Source organism: Halichoerus grypus, chromosome 6, assembly GCF_964656455.1.
Source record: "Halichoerus grypus chromosome 6, mHalGry1.hap1.1, whole genome shotgun sequence".
Lineage (NCBI taxonomy): Eukaryota > Metazoa > Chordata > Mammalia > Carnivora > Phocidae > Halichoerus > Halichoerus grypus.
The window spans coordinates 154,783,695-154,805,836 of NC_135717.1; the positions used below are offsets into that span (position 1 = coordinate 154,783,695).

The window sequence follows — 22,142 nt, forward strand, 5'->3', positions numbered from 1 at the left end:
AGTCAATTAACTTTGTGCTACCATGAATATCACTTATAACCCTGGACACTCAGAAAGAGTCAATATATATCAGTGCTCTTATGAAGATTTAGCCAAGATGATAGGTGGTTGGTTCAATGCCATCAATCATCAGGAAGGTGGGTCCTGTTGTTTTTTTCTGAGTAGAAAAATACTTAAGTCAACAAAATTATAATACTTATAAAACACCTCAATAAATTTTATTACCTCCATATTTCCTTTTTTCCTCTCATTTCATGACATTTTTTAATGATTTCTGCTCTTCCTCCTTCTTTTGTTCCAACTCAATACATCTTCCAAGAGTCAAGCACAGAGACCTCTATCGTGGTGGGTAGATAGTTCCTTTCGTATCAGGCAGACTTACAAAGTAAAACAGCAGTTCTCAATTCTGTAGTTAATTCTTGAATTTGAACTTCTTACTAACAAAGTAAGAAATATGTAACTGTACTTAATGTACTAGAGTAGATTTATGTCATTCCCAAAAATGAATGGGATAGAAAGCGGCTTTGTAGTTTATGAGATAGAAATTGCTCGCAATTGGGGCGCCTGGGCAGCTCAGTCGGTTACATGTCTGACTCTTGGTTTCGGCTCAGGTCATGATTTCAGGATCCTGGGATCAGCCCCCTGTTGGGCTCCCCACTCAGCACGGAGTCTGCTTGTCCTTCTCCCTCTGCTCCTCCCCCTTCTCTCTCTCAGATAAATAAATAAAATCTTTTAAAAAAAGTTGCTCACAATTTTCAGTCCCTCTTTATCTACCAGCAACTTACAGTTTTCGATATATGAAATTATCTATTCTGTCATGTGCAAAATAGCAGAAACAAAGTTGAAATCTCTAGAAAATGAAGCTCAATAAAATCTGGTTGGAATATGTGGAGAATAATGGGAGGCCTACATTTACCAAGAGCAATGACCTGAAAATGTGTATATCAGAAAACAATGATCTGCTGTCTAACACAGACAAAAGAGTTGTCACACTCTTGGTATGCTATTTACAAACATAGTCCCAGGTCTATTTCATCTACACTGCATCTATAGGAATGGTCTAGAAAGATTTCAATAGGAAAAAAAAATAAGTAGGAAAGGGGAGGGATTATTTCTCTGTTCAACAAAGAACAGGTTAAGACTATTGTTTCTTTTATTATTCTGAATCCATCTGTATAAAGGGTAAAGAAAGTCAAAAGGTCAGAATCTTTAGATGTGGCTATATGTTCCCATGCAATTTTGTGGTTAGAAGTTAGGGAGTGACTAGAATTGTTCCTGTTTCAAAGGTAGGAAATGAGAGGTTATCCTGAGGTCAGCATCTTCTAATGTGGCTCTTGATCTAAATTGTGTTAACTTGCTCTGCTTCAGGATGAAAGCAATTATGACCAGATCAATGTGCTCTGCATCTGGTTAGTCAGCTGCTCCAGAGTAGGCAGCCAGCAAGAAAGCTTTGGGGCCCTCTCTGGGCACTGTGCCTCCTAAGATTTGAGTATAGGCCAATCCTGTTGCCCAGTAATTCTTAAAAGGTATTTTCAGATCCCCAAGATAAGAAATAAAATAAATAGGAAATACCCTCCTTTTAATTTTCCAAGTAAGCTGTAACTGAAGTGTTCCACATTTCCATCTAATATTCACTAGAAAATGAAATATTCTAACGACTCTATATGAAACCTATATACTGGCTCTAATGTCTGCCTTAGAAAAATCAACTGATTCCTTGGAAGAGGAAATTTAAAAGGAAGCCATTGTTTTTGTTTTGTTTTTTTTAAAAGAGGGGCAAACAATGCTAGAAAGGAGAAGAGGGTCCCAAAACCTAACTACAAAATCTTCTTAAAAAATGGCTTGAATACAAAATTTTATAACTGTTGCTATAACTACAAGTGATCTTAAGCACAAAATCCTTCTTTTATTGCAAATTCCATGTTAAAGTTTGAAAAAGTGCTTCAGTCCTACAATTAACTTTCTTCCAAGTTAGAGTTCAAGAAAAATGTCTGCGATAGAAGGTACATTCACTGAAAATAAGAACTGGTGAATCAACCAGTCTGCTAATCAAGTTGGTAATACAAGGGAATCACAAAAGGGAAAAAAAGTACACCTATGTACTCTAAGCATTTTAGCTTGAAACATTCAAATGTGCTTACCAATCTTTTGCTATGAGACCAAGGCCATTACACAGATTCCTTACATAAGTCATGTCGTGCCAACATGGACTCTACAGTTTCTAGGCAATTTCTTTAAACATGAAGGGAAAAGTTAAAAACACCGGTAAAGCAATGAATGCCAAACTCTTCGAGATTTGTATGACCTTTACAGACTTTTAGATGTTTTCCTTACATCCTTTATCAAGTCTTTCCGAAGTTTTCATAGAAATGACTCTCCTTTAATATTTCTCCATTAATATTTCATTGGTTTAGATAATATTTGATTAAATTATGTAATTACAATAACAAAGCTGGAATACAACAACTATTAAGAAAATGTAAGTTCCAACTAAAGAAAAGCCTACTAGCTACGAGTTAGTATTAAACAAGCCATAGCCATCAGTCAGTAGTCTTACAGAGGGAATGAAGGCCAAATTAGTCAGATCTTCTACTATACACCCTCACTTGCTTTCTTAAATGTTATACAAAGTTCTCTGCAAGCATGCAACCATCTATGACATCCTAAATACTTTATATGTTAACAAATTTCTTAACTGCAATATAGGATGATTTGAACTTTCCTTTTTAAATGGAGTGATAAACTATAATAAAATTTCCATGCAATTTTAAGTAACATTCTTAACCTAGAAAAGAAACAAACAGATAAAAGGGAAGAACTAAATTCAGTATTAGAGTTAAATGAAAATTTTGTCACATAATCTTCTTTTATTATTTTATCACTGGACCTCTTGTACCTTTTTATATCACAAAGATCACTTTGTATCTCTTAATTCCCTTCACCTATTTTGCCTACCCACACAACTCCCCTCCCCCTGGCAACCACTAATTTGTTCTCTGTATTTATAAAATCTATTTCTGGTTTTCATGTGTTTGTTCATTTGTTTTGTTTTTTAGATTTCACATATAAGTGAAATCATATGATATGTGCCTTTCTCTGTCTTATTTCACTTAGCATAATATCTTCTAGATCCATCCATGTTGTCATGAATGGCAAGATTTCATTCTTTTTTAAGGCTGAGTAATATTCCATTGTATATATTTACCACATCTTCCCTAACTGTTCACTTATCAATAGGCACTTAGGTTGCTGCAAGATCTTGGATGTTGTAAATAATGCTGCCATAAACAAAGGAGTGCATATATCTTTTTGAATTAATGCCCAATCATCTTATTAGCCCATCTCTGTGAATGTGATATCTTTTTTTTAAAAATAAAGCTAAATTCCATATGAAAAACTTTCCCAGGGTGCCTGGGTGGCTCAGTTGGTTAAGCTGCCGGCTCTTGATTTCGGCTCAGGTCATGATTTTAGGGTCCTGGGACTGAGCCCCACATCAGGCTCCACACTCAGTGAGAGTCTGCTTGAGGATTCTCTTTCCTCTTCTCCCTCTGCCCCTCCCCCTTGCTCTCTAAATCTTAAAAAAAAAAAAAACAAACTTTTCCTATTTCACTCTTACAACAAATATTGTTTGAAATATGTGGGTCTCTAAGATTTGCTGATTATTTTATATAGAAATTAAAAATAAATATTTACTACAGGATTTGATCTAATGCTTAAAAATCAGTTTGTTTTTTTCATGCCTTAGGACAAGGTCTATAGTGAGCTCCCAGGCATTTGAATACATGTTCATTTATATGACTGCTTTCATAACAGCAGGCTAAAATTTTGATTAAAATCCAAGTCATTAGTTGTGCAAACAATCAATAGGAAAGAAAACCTAATGGTACTCACCAAGACTCTCCACAACTCATGAATATAAGAGACAGTAAAATGGGTATGAATTATTACTGCACTCCAGAATGTATTTTACTCTAATTAACTTTACTCAAATATTGGGGGGTAGGGAGAGAGAAATCATCATGAAATTACAGTGAGTGAGAATGTTCAAGGTAACAGATTTAAAAAGTGCCTAGAGCATTAAAATTCTTCTCAATGAGTTCAAAATAGACCCTCTTTGTGGTTCCAACTGCTTCCAAATATATGGATTCTTTTACCAAGAGAAAACAAAAACGTCTTTTTTGACTCTCAGATTTTATTTTTACCTGGAAATTAAAAAGTGGCAGCATAAGTCTCTTGTTTTAAGCCTATCACTCCAATTAAGGTTTTCCCTGGAGTCCTAATGCGTATTTACCTTCTGTATACACATTTCGTTAGCATTAGTATCTATCTCTCTGACATCCTCAGTGACACAAAAGGGCAGAGAAAGTTTTCTATTCTTTTTTCTATTCTGTCTACAAAAAAGATTAAATTTAATGATTTTCACTGATGGTTCAAAAGACTTAGCTCTCAATAATCAACACCCTAGAATGCAATAATATTTATAGCTTATTATAAAACCCGACACTGGTTTTGACACAAAATTTATTAAGGACAACTTGAGACAGATTTATTTGAGCAATCTCTTAATATTAAAATATGAGCTACCTTTTGTTTATAAAGTTAACCAGGCAATTCAGAAGTTTATGTCCCTATATACTAGCAACCATGTCCTTCAAAAATGATTACAAATGTACATAAAATGACTAGTACCTAGTGATATCAACAATTTTTTTTCTCAAATGAGGTTTAAGTTTACGTACCTCCCTACCCATTAATTTCTCTAGCAACATCATGTAAGGTGTCTATCATGAATTTAAGGGGCGGGAAAGTACTTTAAAAAAATCATTAATGTGAATTTGGGTAAAATGCATTTTAACTGCTAAGAGATCTGTTCTTTTATCAATTTTCTCCTCTTATACAAGTCAAAGCACTAAAATGTGCTATAACAATAACAAGGGAATAAAAAAAAGATAAAATTAACCTTCCACATTATATAATTTTTCAGCCATCATTTTAAAATATAAGATCTCTATAAGACTACTAGAAGTTAGTATAATCAAGGAAATAATATCTTTTCCCCTTTTTATGTAATAAAGTAGTAAACAGAACTATGTGCCAATCTGTTCTAGTACTCTACTTACATTAACTCTTTTAACCATCATAGTAACGCTATAAAATTATTTAAATTATACTCATTTTACTTATCTAAAGAAATTTAGTCACTGGTGAGTTAAAAATTCACTGTTACAGCTAGTAAGCAGAAGAGCCAGTAGGAACCCAAACAGTCTAAGGCCCTACCCAAGTCCATGTTTTTACTGCTACATAACATCACCCATCTAGCACACAGACTGACTCAATAAATAAATGCCTGGCTGCTTAATAATTTTTCTTCTAGGAGTTATAAAAATCAGTGATTGAGAAATAAGGTACAAATTAATCCTTTTTCCTTTCCTTTTCCTACTTCTCTACCTACAGAATTAGGTATTCTTCACACTATGCTCTCATAATCTTTACACATATCTTTTATATAGTATCTTCCTACCTAATTAAGTTTAAACACATGATTATAAACACTTTCAGAGAAGGAAGGACATCTTGCTGTTTGTGTTTTGAAACCCCACTCATTTCCTTGTGAAGGGCCTAGCTTTACGAAGGACCAAGTACCGGACAGAACAGAATGGAGGGCAGTGAAGGGAAAAAAAAAAAAAGTCACTCTCTAGAACAACTTATAAACAAGGGAGACCCACATCTTACTGAGTTTAAAATATTTTGCATATTTAATCAAATAGTCCAAAATGTATGCAACAAAACTGGAACATTTTCCAACAAAATTGGAAAAACTGTTTTTCACTAACCTCTAGGAACATTAAGGTTTTATTAGCAACTGAATATAACTCTTATCGTTTTTGATCCCCATGAAAGCCTTATGAGTTGATACTGCTCTGCCCATTTTACAAATGAGGAAATAAGACTCAAAAATTTTAACAAATTTACCTGAGATCACATAGCTTGCAAGTCTGGCATTTCCAACTGATAGTGTCCAACTGACATTAAAAAGGAGGGAAGGGTACAAAAGAACCAAAGCCTATAGCTCTGAAGCTATTCAAAGCAGAAGATACCCGGAGTGGATTCCAAATTGGAATTTGTTGAGTTACTGGAGCTTAACAAAAATTGCCCCTAAGAATATCCAACTGAGAGAGGAAGGTTAAGTGCAGGATTAGAATCCAATTTCATTTGGATCTAAAGCAGAGGTTCTCAAAGTGTAGTCTGTGAAATCTTTACAAGAGGATTGGGTCCTGAGATCAAAATTATTCTTACAATGATTCTAAGAAGTTATTCGCCTTTTTCACTTTTCTCTCAAGTGTACAGTAGAGTTTTCCAAAAACTGCACTGCATGGAATATTGCAACAGACTGAAAGGAAAAAGTAGATGTGAGAATCCATCTGTTTTCTATTAAGCTAGACATGAAAGAGATTTAAAAACAATGCTAATATTCTTGCCATGTTTTTAAAGTTATTTCTTATTTAAAATATGTGCCGTGATATATTAATCTGTAGTATTTCTTAATTTCAAGTAAATTAACATTAAAGAACATAAAGTCCAGAAACCAAAAAGTTTGAAAAGCTGCTGCTCTAGATTGAGGATGGAAGATGGTGGCACAGTATGAAAACCCTAGGCTCACCTTGTCCCATGAATACAACCATGTAACTATCAAGTCACCCTAAATACCCCAGAAATTGACCCCGAAGACTGGCAGAACAAACTCCACAACTAAAAGTAGAGAAGAGGCCACACTGAAGAAGGTAGGAAGTGTAGAGACACAGTTTGGGAGAGAAACAGATCTTGGCCACTGAGGTGGGAAGGAAGACACAGCTGCAGAGAAGGGTGAAAAACAGCCCAGTACCCAGCGGAGCACACAGGGAAAATCAATCCCCACAGCAATTGGCTTGGAAAGCAAGAAGGGCCAAATATCCTGAGTTCTTGCAACTAACAGGGTTAAAGCCTGGAATTTTAATGGTCAGCAGGCTTGGCTGGGATAGAGCCCCAAGGGCACTGTGCTGCTCTTGGAGAGAATGTAGGCAAACAACCCATGTACATACAGCATGGGAATAGCGATCTGAAGAGCTCCTGGGGCACACAGTGGGAGTTTATCTGCTCATCTTGGAGCATGTCCCAGAGAGGCAGCCTTCATGGAGAGGCTACATTTCCCTCCCCCACACTTCAGTAAAAGCAAAGGCCCCCTGAGGAGATCAGTGCAGTGCCACCACTGGCTACCTAACTTGCTTACACCAAGCCCTGCCCTCCGGTGCTCCAGTGGAACCGCCCTTTCCAGTCTCACTTGCCTCAGTCTCAGCAAGGTGGGCCCCCTCCTCAATAAGACCAGCCCAAATTCCTACCCACACCCAGTCTCTCAACCTAGGAGTTTTGTGGGGCCTCAGTTCTGGTGGCAGTGGCAACAGGTCTCATTTCACAAGCAGACCAGAGCACACCTAGTTAAAACTCACCACATTCTGGTCAGGGACAAACACTGCCCACAGCAGGCAAGGAAATTTCTGCACACAACTGACCTGAAGGATAAAGCAGCCAGAACACAACAGCAGAGTACACACAACACACACTGGAGGCACTGCCTAGAGTGCCAGGCCCTGGGAAACAGGGGACACTACATGGCAGGGCATTAGAGAATCTCTTTGCATAAGGCCATTAACTTTAAAAACAGAAGACCTAAGCTGACTTTCCTAACACAAGAAACAGACACAAAGACTTAGACAAAATGAGAAGACAAAGAAAACTGTCCCAAATGAAAGAACAGGAAAAGGCAATGGCCAGAGATCTAAGCAAAACAGATATAAGTAACACACCTGATGCAGAATTTTAACAATGATCATAAGGATACTCACTGAACTTGAGAAAAAAGTGGAAGACATGAGTAAGACCATTAACAGAGAGATAAAGAATAACATAGCAGAAATAAAGGGCTCAATAAACAAAATAAGAAACACCTGATGGAATGAACAGCAGGCTGGAAGAAGCAGAGGAATGAATTACTGACTGAGAAGACAGAGTAATGGAAAGTAATGAAGCTGTACAAAAGAAAGAAAAAAAGAATTTTGCAAAATGAGAATAGACTTAGGAAACATAGTAACTTCATCAAATGTAATAACATCCAAATTATAGGAGTCCAAGAAGAAGAGAGGAGGAAAAAAGGGGACAGAAAATTCATTTGGATAATAACTAAAAACTTCCCTAATCTGGGGAAGGAAACATATATAGGAGGCACAGAGAACTTTGACCAAAATCAACAAAAGCAGATTCATACCAAGACACATTGTAGTTAAATTGGCAAAATATAGTGACAAACAAAATTTTAAAAGCAGAAAGACAAAAGGAGGCAGTAACTTAAAAGGGAAAACCCACAAGGCTAGCAGGGGATTTTTCAGCAGAAACATTCCAAGACAGAAGGGCCTGGCATGATACATTCAAAGTGCCAAATGGGAAAAATCAAGTCAAGAAGACTACATAGGAGAGATAAAGAGCTTTCCAGACCAAAACCAAACCAAACTAAACTAAACTAAAGGAGTTCATGACCACCAAACAAGCCCAGCAAGAAATATTAAAGGGGACTCTCTGAGTGGAAGGGAGAGACCAAAAGTGACAGAATAAAGATAGGAAACACAAAAGCAGTAAAAATGAATATTTCTGTAAAAAAAAATCAGTCAAGAAACTCACAAAAGATGTAAAATATAATAATATATACCTAAGATGTGGGGAGGAGAAGAAGAAAGAATGGGTTCATATTTAAATGACCATCAACAATACAGACTGCTATACGCAGAAGAAATTATATACAAACCTGATGGTAACCATATATCTAAAACCACTAATAAATATGCAAAGAATAAAGAGAAAGAAATCCACATATATCACTAAAGTAAATCAGCAAACCATGGAAGAGAGAAAGACAAGAGGTTCACAAAAAATCTTAAGAAAAAAACATAAAACAATAAAATGACAAATACGTATCTATCAATAATTACTCTGAATTTAATTGGACTAAATGCTATAAAAAAACATAGCGTGACAGAATGGATAAAAAACAAACAAACAAAAAACAAAACAAGACTCATCTTAAAAATGAGACTCATTTTAGACCCAAAGACGCCAGCAGATTGAAAGTGAGGGGATGAAGAAACATTTATCATACAAATGGATGTCAAAATAAAGCTGGAGTAGCAATAGTTATATCTGACAAAACAGACTTTAAAACAAAGACTAACAAGAGACAAAGAACATTATATAATAATATATGTGCGCTGAAGCGAGCACAAACATTATATTAATAAAGCAGACAATCCAACAAGAAGATATAACAATTGTAAATATTTATGCACCCAACACAGGAGCACCCAAATACATAAAACAGTTTAACAAACATAGAGGAACTAATCAATACTGATACAATAATGTAGGGGACTTTAACAGCCCACTTATATTAATGGACTAGATCATCTAAACAGAAAATCAACAAGGAAACAATGGCTTTCAATGACACATTGGACCAGATGGATTTAACAGATACATTCAGAACATTCCATCCTAAAACAGAATACACACTCTTTTCAAGTGCACATAAAACACTCTCCAGAACAGATCACATATTGGCCCACGAAATAAGTCTCAACATATTCAGAACATCAAAGTCATACCATGCATCTTTCCTGACCACAAGGCTATGAAACTAGAAGTCAACCACAAGAAAAAAATCTGGAAAGAGCACAAATACATGGATTAAAAACATGCTACTAAGCAATGAATGGGTCAACCAGAAAATAAAAGAAGAAATTAAAAAAGTACAAGGAAACAAATGAAAATGAAACACAAAGGTACAAAACTTTCGGGACACAGCAAAAGCAGTTTTGAGAGAGAAGTTTATAGCAATACAGACCTACCTCAAGAAGCAAGAAAAATCTCAAACAACTTAACTTTACACCTAACAGAGTTAGAAAAAGAACCAACCAAAAACCAGCAGAACAAAGGAAATAATAAACATTAGAGCAGAAATAAATATAGAAACTAAAGAAAACAACAGATCAATGAAACCAGGAATTGCTTCTTTGGGGAAAAAAAAAAATCAATATAACTGATAAAAACTTCTAAACAGACTTATGAAGAAAAAAAAAGAGAAATGACCCCAATAAATAAAATCACAAATGAGAGAGAATAAAAAAAAAAAACAATACTACAGAAATACAATTACAAGGGAATATTATAAAAAACTATATGCCAACAAATTGGACAGACTAGAGAAGATGGTTAATTCCTAGAAATATATAAACTACCAAAACTGAAACAAGAAATACAAAACCTGAACAAACCAATACCCAGCAAAGAAATTGAATCAATAATCAAAAAACTCCCAACAAACCAAAGTTCGAGACCAGATGGCTTCACAGGCAAATTCTACTAAACATTTAAAGAAGAGTATGCCTAGTCTTCTCACACTATTCCAAAAAATAGAAAAGGAAGGAAAACTTCCAAATTCACTCTATGAGGCCAGCATTGCCATGATACCAAAACCAGATAAAGACACCACCACAAAACAGAACTACGGGCCAAAATCCCGGATGAACACAGATGCAAAAATCCTCAACAAAATACTTGCAAACTAGATCCAACAATACATTACAAAAATCATTCCCCACGATCAAGTGGGATTTATTCCTGGGGTGTAAAGGTGGTTCAATCTTCACAAATCAATCAACATGACACATCACATCAATATGAGAAAGAAGGGGCGCCTGGCTGGTTCAGTAGGTGGAGCATGCAACTCTTGATAAGTTCAAGCCCCGTGTTGAGTGTATACATTACTTAAAAATAAAATCTTAAAAAAAATAACAGAAAGGATAAGAACCATGTATCATTTCAATAGACACAGAAAAAGTATTTGACAAAGTACGACACCCATTCATGATAAAAACTCTCAACAAAGTAGTTTTAGAGGGAACATAACATTATAAAGGCCTCAGATGAAAAACCCATAGCTAAGATCATCCTAAATGGGGAAAAAAACAGCTTTTTCCTCTATAGTCAGGAATAAGACGGGGACGTCCACTCTCACCACCTGGATTCAACATAGTACTGGAATTCCTAGCCACAGCAATCAACAACAAAAAGAAATAAAAGGCATCCAAATAGGTAAGGAAGAAGTAAAATTTTCACTATTTGCAGATGACACAATACCATACATAGAAAACCCTAAAGACTCCATCAAAAAACTGCTAGAACTGATAAATTCAGTAAAGCTGCAGGATACAAAACTAATGTATAGAAATCTGTTCCATTTCTATACATTAATAATGAAGCAACAGAAAGAAAAATTAAGAAAACAATCTCATTTATAATTTCACCAAAAAATACTAAGATACCTAGGAATAAATCTAACCAAAAAGGTGAAAGACCTGTATTCTGAAAACTATAAAACACTGATGAAAGAAACTGAAAATGACACAAAGAAATGGAAAGACATTCCATGCTCAAGGACTGGAAGAACAAATATTGTTAAAATGTCTATACTACCCAATCTACACATTCAATACAAACCCTATCAAAATACTAACAGCATTTTTCAAAGAACTAGAACAAACAATCCTAAAATTTGTATGGAACCACAAAAGACCAAATAGCCAAAGTGATCTTGAAAAAGAAAAGCAAAGCTGGAGGCATCAAAATTCTGGACTTGAAGTCACATTCAAAGCTGCAGTAATCAAAACAGTATGGTATTGGCACAAAAATGGACACACAGAGCAATAGAACAGAACAGAAAACCCAGAAATGAACCCACAATTATATGGTCAATTAATCTTTGACAAAGCAGGAAAGAATATCCAATGGGAAAAAGTTTCTTCAACAAATGATGTTAGGAAAACCAGACAGCAACGTGCAAAAGAAAATAACTGGCCCACTTTCTTGCACCATACACAAAAAGAAATTCAAAATGGATTAAAGACCTAAATATGAGACCTGAAACCATAAAAATCCTAGAAGAGAACACAGGCAGTAACTTCTTCAACATAGGCCGAAGCAACATTTTTCTAGATATGTCTCCTGAAACAAGGGATATAAAAGCAAAGATAAATTATTGGGACTACATGAAATTAAAAAGCTTCTGCACAGCAAAGGAAACACTCAGCAAAACTGAAAGGCAACCTATGAAATGGGATAAGGTATCTGCAAATGACATACACAATAAAGCGCTAATATCCAAACTATATGAAGAACTTAAAAAGCTCAACACCCAAAAAACAAAAAATCCAATTAGAAAATGGGCAGAAGATGCCTGGGTGGCTCAGTCGGTTGAGCATCTGACTTGGTTTTGGCTCAGGTCCTGATCTCACGGGTCATGGGATCTGACCCCATGTCTGGTTCCATGCTTAGTGTGCATCTCCTTGGGTATTCTCTCCCTCTGCCCCTTCCCCTGCTCATGCGCTCTCTCTCTAGAATAAATAAATCTTAAAAAGAGAGAGAGAGAGAGAGAATGGGCAGAAGAAATAAACAGACATTTCTCCAAAGAAGACATACAGATGATCTATGGACACATGAAAAGATGTTCATCATCACTTAACATCAGGGAAATGCAAATCAAAACTACAGTGAGATATCACCGCACACCTGTCAGAATAGCTAAAATCAACAACACAAGAAACAACGTGTTGGCAAGGATGTGGAGCAAAAGGAAACCTCTGCCCTGTTGGTGGGGATGCAAACCAGTGCAGCCACTGTGGAAAACAGTGAAGATGCCTCAAAAAGTTAAAAATAGAACTACCCTATGACCCAGGAATTGCACTACTGGGTATCTACTCAAAGAATACAAAAATACTAAATCAAAGGGATACATGCACCCGTATGTTTATAGCAGCATTATTAACAATAGCCAAATTATGGAAGCAGCCCAAGTATCCACTAATAGATAAATGGATTAAGAAGTGATATACATATATGTACATATATATAATGGAATATATATATAATGGATGCATATATATAATGGAATATTACTCAGCCATAAAAAAGAAGGATATCTTGCCACTTGCACCAACATGGATGGAGCCAGACAGCATAATGCCTAGTGAAATAAGTTACTCAAAGAAAGACAAATAACATATTTCACTCACATGTGGAATTTAAGAAAGAAAACAAATCAGCAAAGGGAAAAAGAGAGAAAGACAAATCAAGAAACAGACTCTTAACTATAGAGAACTGATGGTCACCAGAGGTGAGGGAGGTGGGGGGATGGGTTAAATAGATGATGGGGAATAAGAAGTGCACTTGTAGTGATGAGCACTGGGTGGTATGTGGAATTGCTGAATCAGTATATTGTACACTTGAAACTAATATAACACTGTATGTTAACTAACTGGAATTTAAATAAAGCCTTAAAAAGCCAAAAACATAAAAAATAAATAAATAAAACACACTTGGATTAAAACAGAAAAAAAAAAAAAAAAAGCTGCTGCTCTAAGGACATTCTCAACCAATTCTCAAATCTAAAATCTGGTCTTCTAAATTGATTTATTCACCAGAATTAAGCGGGTTATGTAAATGTAAAGTTCCTGGGTTTCATCGTATTATAAACTCCTTAAGGACAGAAATATTTTTTTAAATCTTTGTGTCCCTCCCTATCCCCACCCTATCACTCATATCCCCCCAAAATTGGTTATATCAAGCCAGATTATTTCTCACTGCATCTTTCTAAATTAATGCTATACTTTATCCTTAAGCACATTAAGGATTCTACAGTCCCACATCATCTCAAAATGAACTGTTCAGGAAACTGAAAAGATGAGACTTTACCACATGGTGACACATGATGACCCCACTAATATAAAGATACCCTGTAAGGTTCAGCTAGTCATTCACTCTTTTAAACAGCTCCTAACTCCAACAATAAGAAATTTAAAAAGCATTATGGGACCTTCAACAGAAAGAGGTAAAAATATTTAGATATTTAAAAGGTCATATGACACATTTTTCAATTACCACAAAATAAAGGATTATTTATTGTCTTCTATAGATTTTCAAAGTTTAAATCTCACAAAATCTCCCACTTTGTAAATATTCATGTAGGTTCACTGAGACTGTTCTTAGCCATGCCCAGTACAAGGTAAATATGAATTTGCTCTTAATGTTAAAAAAAAAAAAAAAGCATGTAGGCAACTTTCTAACTTTTCTCATCAAAACATATCTGAACAACTGAATTTGTTACTCTGTCACTGATGACACAATTAACAGTTTACCACATTTTTTAAAAACTAGCTCTTTATTAAAGCTTTCATAAGACAAATCCTACTAAATAGTGACCAACTTTCCTTGCAACAGTGGAAGACTTGGCAAAATGTTAAAAATGCCAGGACTCTTCAACTTTTTGGTAGTTTTTGTTTCTATGAAGTGCTAAATTAGATTAAGATGAAATGAAGAAAAAAGAGGGCAAAATGTGCATACCCATTAATAATGACTTTTTAAAAAAGATTTCCTATGAGGATAGAGAAAAATATTTAAAAACAGTAATGTCTGAATTAACCAGAATTCTGTCAAATAGGATACTGTTCTTCGACCTGAATTGCTCCCTTAAAAGGAATTAAATGGATTCTAGTTAATCAAAGATTGAGTATATGGGCCTAGATCCTTTCTTCTTTGCTTCACTATTGCTTAATACCTGTTAAATCTTGTTCCTCAAAAGCTGAAAAGTAACATATTCCTACATTTAATTAACATCTGGTAAAATGTGAATTACATACAACCGCAGCATAGGTTGACCAAGGGTTTATAACACACAGGAAGTCCATTTGGTTCAGCAAAAACTGAGAATAAGCCTAACTCGATTCAAATCCTGACTCCTTCATATAGACACTGGGGAAAGTGAGAAGTACGACACTGAGAAATCCAACCTTAGTTATTCCCTCTTTGGAGAAGGAAATAAAAAACTACCTCAACAAGATGTGAGATATAAATTAGAATGTGTGGACTATGCCTAGCACACTGTAGGCATTCAACAAATGTTACTTCTTCCACTAAACACTCCCGAAGTATTAACACCAAATATATGTACTGTATATAAAAGTGCAGGCTATATACACCACTGACCTCTCCTCAATCACAGTCAAAATGAGAGATTAACTTTTATGGGGTAATGTGGGAGCGAGTCAGTAAAATTATTTGTAAGAAAATATTTTCAATTTCAAATAACTACCCTGCAAACAGAATTTCCCATTAGGCAATTCTTATGTAAAGAATGTCATGATAAACTGACTAGTTCTGTGAACAGTCTGTATTTTGTACAAGCACAGAACTGCTGAATGAAAATTCATCACTGGGGTCAACAGGTCTTTCTCCACCTAGACGTATAAGGCTTTCATGTTCTGACCCCACTACTCTTCAGCCACGTCTCCAGAGATCACATTACAATATCCTGGTTTTCTTCCAACCTCTCCAGCCACTCCTTTACAGGTTTGCACACGCATGTGCACGCACACACACACCCCACATATAGCTATTAGGCACTAGAACTTCTAAGGCCAAAGTATTTTTCTTCTCACTCTATACTTCTTCCTCAGGCAAACTCATCTAGGTACATGGATTCAATCTAAACAGTAACTCCCAAATTTCTATCTCTGATCCTTTTATAGCTCTTTTCTTAGCTGCAGGCTCCTGTATCCTACTGCCTACTTAGGTGTCTCAGACACCTTAATTATCAAAGTTAGGCCTCATTCTTTAGGGGAAATCATTCAATGTCAAACCCCTTACCAAGAGAATATATTGTCTGAGTAGCTGGTCCTAAGAATCATACTTTTTATAATTACATTTTCAAGTTTATTGTAGTTCTGAATGGGTAGTGAGAACTGAAACCATCTAAACCCAGAGTTTACAGTCTACATTAACATCACTATTCAGTTGTCCTAGACAACGTGACTTTACTATTCCAGGAAACTCTTGTCCAGGCAGATAAGAGTTGCAAATAACTTCATTGTTCATTTCAGGAACTTCCCCAAAACCCCATATAAACCAACAGCAGACTATTCAATTTTTTAATAAATAGCAGCAAATGACTGTTCACTTTCCAAGACCCTTTGAAAATCTCACCTCAAAACCCTTGCTTTGCTATATCTATCAATCCTAAACTATTATATCGTGATCCTAATTCTAATCAGCTCCTGCACTGAAATAGCTGTCTTAAAGACTCCAAATCCTCAATAAATATCCCAACTTTGCTCTCCCTTCCTATTTTGCTATTCTTTTCATTCACACACCCTTCCCTTCCCCTAGCAGATCCTACCAACTCTGTAAAGGCAGTTCTCTCCTTTATGCAATAAACTCACCAGGTGGTTTCTGGTGCTATTTTCTAAGAGTCAACATTCCACAGCACTACCAGATAGTTTCCCAAATATCTGAAAATTCAGTTCAGCAATACTAGTTTCATCACAAGTAATGTTAGGAAAATATGAATACCTTTATAAAAGGGCATAAGAAATCATCATCTACATTAGGCAGCATCTGCTGACACTAATATTAGTTCCATTTTCTTAATGAGTTAAAACTGGTATTTAGCCTACAAATAAAATTTCTAAATAATACCAAATAAAGAGATTACTATCAGAGCAGCCATAAAACAGTAAAGAGTTCTGAGGACAATAGGAGGTAAATCACAGACAGGTTTAATAATTGAAGCAGAAGTCTTAGGAGAAACAGGATGGGGAATAAACTGAATACGTGAATAATCCACAACACTAATAATCAGAAGAAGAAAAAAATACTGCTAAATTTACTACAATTTAACAGTAAAAAACTTTAAAGCAATTTTCATTACTGTAAAATTATTTTTAAACCATGATGTGGGATTAAGACACAATACATTTTCCACAGTTGAGACTTTTTATCCACCAAGAGTAAATGTATAAGCATTTCTTTTACTATAAATCATTTAAAGCACTTATAAGCCCACAAGGATGCTTACACGGGAGTAATGTGAAAGAAAATTAAGCATTTAGAATGCCCCAATGCTTGGGAGGAACTGAAGGATTCAAATATTAAGATCTAAACGTAAAAATGGAATCTAGCAGGGGAAGAAAATATAATTCCTTTATAATCTTGGAGTGTTGAAGACTTTTCTAACTAAGTTTCAAAGTCCAGAAACATAAAAAAAAAATAATATCACCATATAAAAAAGGAAAAATTTTGCATAAGAAACATTCTAAAGAATGAAAAAATGTATTTTTTGCAACCCATATTACAAAAAGGGCTAATTTCTCTATAGAGAACTCCTGAAACCAAGAAGAAAAGGCCAAAACCTAACAGAAAAATAAACAAAGAACATGAGTTCACAGAAGGGAGAAAAAGGTAAAATGTCCATTAAACATACAAGAAAATACTCAACGTCATTCATAATGAGAGAAATACAAAAGTCTGAGTTATACCAGTTCTAATCTATGAAACGGGCAAATTGGGAAAATAAGCCTCTCCAACATTTAGGTACATAATGGCAATATGACTATACCTAACAGAATTACAGAAGCATCTATCTTTTTTAGAAAAATATCCTATAATAGTTTTAGATTTACAGGAAAATTGCAAAGATAGTACACACAGTTCCTCTACACCAAACACTTAAGATTCTGCAATTAAGATCTTTTATTACTATGGTATAATTGTGACAATTAATGAACCCAAACTGATGCATTATGGACTAAAGTCCACTCTATTCAGATTTCACTTTATCGTATTGTCTGTCACCTCTTAAGCTCTTCTTGGCTGTGACAGTTTCTCAGACTTCCCTTGTTTCAGATGACCTTGATAGTTTTAAGGTAGAATATCCCTTGATTAGAACTCACCTGATGTTTTTCTCATAATTAAACTGGGGTTACGGTTTTTTGGAAAGAAGACCTTAGAGGTCAAGTGCATTGGTCACCACATCATATTACCAACATGACTTACGGCTGTTGATATTAAGCCTTAGTCTGTTCAGGCTGCTATAACAACATACCTTACACAAGGGTGGCTTAGAAGCAACAGAAATTTATTTCTCACAGTTCTGGAGTCTGGGAAGTCCAAGATCAAGGTCCCTGCAGATTCAGTGTCTGGTAAGAGCCCACTTCCTAGTTCATAGATTGCCATCTCCTCATTAAGTCCTCACATGGCAGAAAAGGTGAGGTAGCTCTCTGGGATCTCTTATAAGGGCATTAAATCCATGACCTCCTGATATAAGCACCTCTCAAAGGCCCCAACTCCAAACACCATCACATTGGGGACCTGGTTTCAACATACGCATTACGAGGGGATACATTTGGTTTATCGTATTAATACTGTATGTTTATAGTATTTATAGTATTAAACCTTGGTCACACAGCCGAGGTAGTGTTTGTCAGGTTTTTCCTATGTCAAGTTACCCTTTTCCGTTATTTTTCCACTCTTTAAGAGTCTTGTTATACCTCTTTGAGGGCTAAGTAGCTACATAAATTATTTAGAATTCCTCTGCACAGGAGATCTGTCTATTCTTTACCATTTATTTATTTATATCAGTATGGATTCACGGATATGATTTTATAATTGAATTATAATCCAATTTTTAAAATTCTATTTTATTTTGTTGCTCAAATTATTCTATTATTAGCCATTGGGAGTTCTTTGAGTTGGTTCCTGTGTGCCTTTTACATACCTCATTCATTGTTTTTGTTGGAGTACTTCCTAACTTTTCAGCATTATTATATTTATTTCCTGGCCCAGTACTAGAATCAGCCATTTCTCCAGAGCTCTGGTTCCTTTTATGGGAGAACAGTATTAGACACCAAGATCTGGGCACTAGCTGTACTCATTGCCACTGGAGTGTCATTTTTTTTTTTTTTTAAGATTTTATTTATTTATTTGACAGAGAGAGACACAGTTTAGAGAGGGAACACAAGCAGGGGGAGTGGGAAAGGGAGAAGCAGGCTTCCCACAGAGCAGGGAGCCCGATGTGGGACTCGATCCCAGGGCCCTGGGATCATGACCCGAGCCAAAGGCAGACGCTTAACGACTGAGCCACCCAGGCGCCCTGGAGTGTCATTTTCTTCTAGGCCCTCCCAACTGACGAGCAAGGAAACATGTGTACAGATGTATTAATCACTTGATTGATCCTTGCTCTTAGAATCTAAATCATGCATTTGTTTATGTAAGTACAAAATGTTGTATGTATATTATTCATTTGGTATTGTAATAGCAAAAGATAAGAAACAACCCAAGTGTCCACACAGGACTGAGGGACTTAACTACCATATATCCACAGAAGTAAAATTCACCTATTAAAAATAAAGGAAGATCTTTAACTAGACATGGAAAAATCTCCAAAATAAAATATACATGTATTTGTTTATATTTGCAAAAAACACACTGGAAAGATAAATAGGATACAAAAGGAAATGTCTACCTATAAAAGGTATGGGAGGAAAAACTGGTTGGAGAAAGCAAAAGGGAAAACAAGACTTCTCTGTATCTCTATATCGTTTTAAGTTCATCATATCACCTATTCAAAAAAATTAAGTTTAATTTTTTAAAAAATGTTCAATGCCTACAAAAGTGGAAGGATTTGAAGAGTTCAAATTAAGAAAGGAATGGGGCAGGGAGATAATCATTTGTGAAGAGCAAATACAATGAGAAAAGGTACCTCCATCTTAGGAACAATTATGTATCAAAAATTCTTTGTAAGCATTAGTAAAATAGAAGTAGAGCTGACCCGTGAACAACGCAGGGGTTAAGGGCACTGACCCCTGTGTGGTCCAAAACCTGTATTTAATTTTTGACTCCCCAAAAACTTGATTACTAATAGCCTACTGTTTACTGGAAGCCTTACCAATAACATAAGAGTCGATTAACGCACATTTTGTATTCTCTCTCTCTCTATATATATAGTATGCTGTATTCTTACAATAAAGTAAGCTAGAAAAAAGTGTTATTGAAAAAAATCTTAAGAGAAAATACTCTTACAGTACTGTACTCCCCCCCACACACACAAAAAATCGGTGTATAAGTGGACCAGTGCAGTCAAACCTGTGAGGTTCAAGGATCAGCTGTACTTTAAAGTCGACTTTAAAGTACTAAAACACTGTAGCTGCTAAAATTAGCCTATTCTTGGTACCTGCATATAACTTAACTGAATTACTGTTAAATGGATAGTGTTACATGGTTACCTATATTAGCACAGAGGTAAAGTCTAAAGAACTAAATAATCATTTGTACAGGCACAATTAATATTTGTATCCTTCACTAGTATGCTGATATTCACAGTTAAATAAAAGGATTGTTTCAATGTCATACATTTACTATTTTTATCTATTTCTCCAACAAAATGGTGAAACCAATTTCTAATATGTGGGATCGCTTCCTCATTGGAAGATAAAAAAGGCAGGTTTGCAAATACACATTTCTAAATGCTCCTAAGAGACAATAATTTTCACGTCTCTGAGGTGAACCAGACCAGAAAAAAAAAAAAGGTTCAAGTAGCTCTTTTTAGCATTCCCAAAGTTTAGCACTCCCAGTCCTCTGAGGCTGCTTCTGAAAGATCAACATATCACAAAAGGTTGTCCATTCAACATCCAGAAGTAGCTCATTTGTAGCTGTTCACAAAACTTTCCCAATAACTTCAATGTAGAAAAGAGGACATTCTGCCTAAAAACTGTTCAACAGCTCAATTCTATAGATGAATAAAATCCAAGCTTCTTAACTGGTATAGCTAGCTCCCTCTTTGATCTCATCTACCACAGCCTCTACATGCAACCTCTATTTCTACTAATGGAAATACTTAATAGGCTGGAGGAGAATAACAATTATTTTAAAAGAATGTAAAATCTTTTTTCTTTTTTTTTTTTAAGACTTTATTTATTTATTTGACAGAGAGAGAGAGAGAGAGAGCGAGAGCAGGAACACAAGCAGGGGGAGTGGGAGAGGGAGAAGCAGGCTTCCCGCTGAGCAGGGAGCCCAATGTGGGGCTCGATCCCAGGACCCCGGTCATGACCTGAGCCCAAGGCAGACACGTAACGACTGAGCCACCCAGGAGCCCCTAAAATCTTTTTTCATACCTCCTTTTTACATACTGCTTTATCCTAGGAAGTGTTAAAGCTAATTATCTTTAGCATCATCTCCTCCAAGAAATCTACCCTTGGCTGAGTATCATTCCCTCCTTCTCTCCAGCACAATTGTTGGGATGCCTGGGTGGCTCAGTCGATTAAGTGTCCAACTCCTGATTTTGGCTCAGGTCATAGTTTCAGCGTTGTGAGATTGAGCCTCACACTGGGCTCTGTGCTCAGCAGGGAGTCTGCCTGAGATTCTCTCTCCTTCTCCCTCTACTCCTCCCCACTGAGCGCGTGCAAGCATGTGCGCACTCTCTCAAATAAATCTTTAAAAAGAAAAAAAAAAAAGGACAACGGTTAAGTCCATCTTTGGTGACAGCATGAATAAATGGATAAAATCATAGGTTACCTAATTTTTACTGAGATGCTCTTTACATGATAGAACCTAGACAATGAGAAAATGGAAGTCTACCCTGATTCCTGATGCAACTCTTACAGATGCACTGACATACCTGGATTGAAGTTTTATAGTTGGAGACCAGCTTGCAAGAAAAAAATGAAGACACCTATTCTACATCTTTTTTGCCTGCTGTTTAAAAAATATATAAAAGTAGAATAAAAAGTTATCAAAATTATTTAGAGAAAAAACAGTTCACCATACCAGATATTAAGATATATTACAAAGCAGTGATAATTAAAATAAGCTGGAGCTAGAATAAGAACAGATGGACAACCAAAACAAATTATCTCAAATTAAGAAAAAAAAACAACACATCTTATACATAGCAATAGGATATTAAAAAAAAAAGATAGAGTACCACAAAATAATGAAAAATGAAGCTGTCAGGATTCAGAGAATGGTAATCATTACCTCCTAAGCAACCCAAGGGGAGAATACAGAATAAAAAAAAAAAAAAAAATCCAGCAATCAAAGAAATCCAAACACAAGCAATGACCTCTTTCTACAAATTATCTAAAGCAAATATTTTAGAGTAGATGTGGCACATTACTATGGCACTGCCACAACAAGCATTACCTGAAAAGGTTCACAGGTTTGATGTGGGAATTCCA

The 22,142-nt window shown here is 35.7% G+C and overlaps 1 protein-coding gene across 2 annotated transcripts in view; it reads right to left on the reverse strand.

Annotated features, from left to right (window-relative positions):
* The window catches only part of CDK17 (cyclin dependent kinase 17), a 111,664-nt gene that overhangs the window by 77,901 nt on the left and 11,621 nt on the right, over positions 1-22,142 (reverse strand). The window lies entirely within an intron of this gene.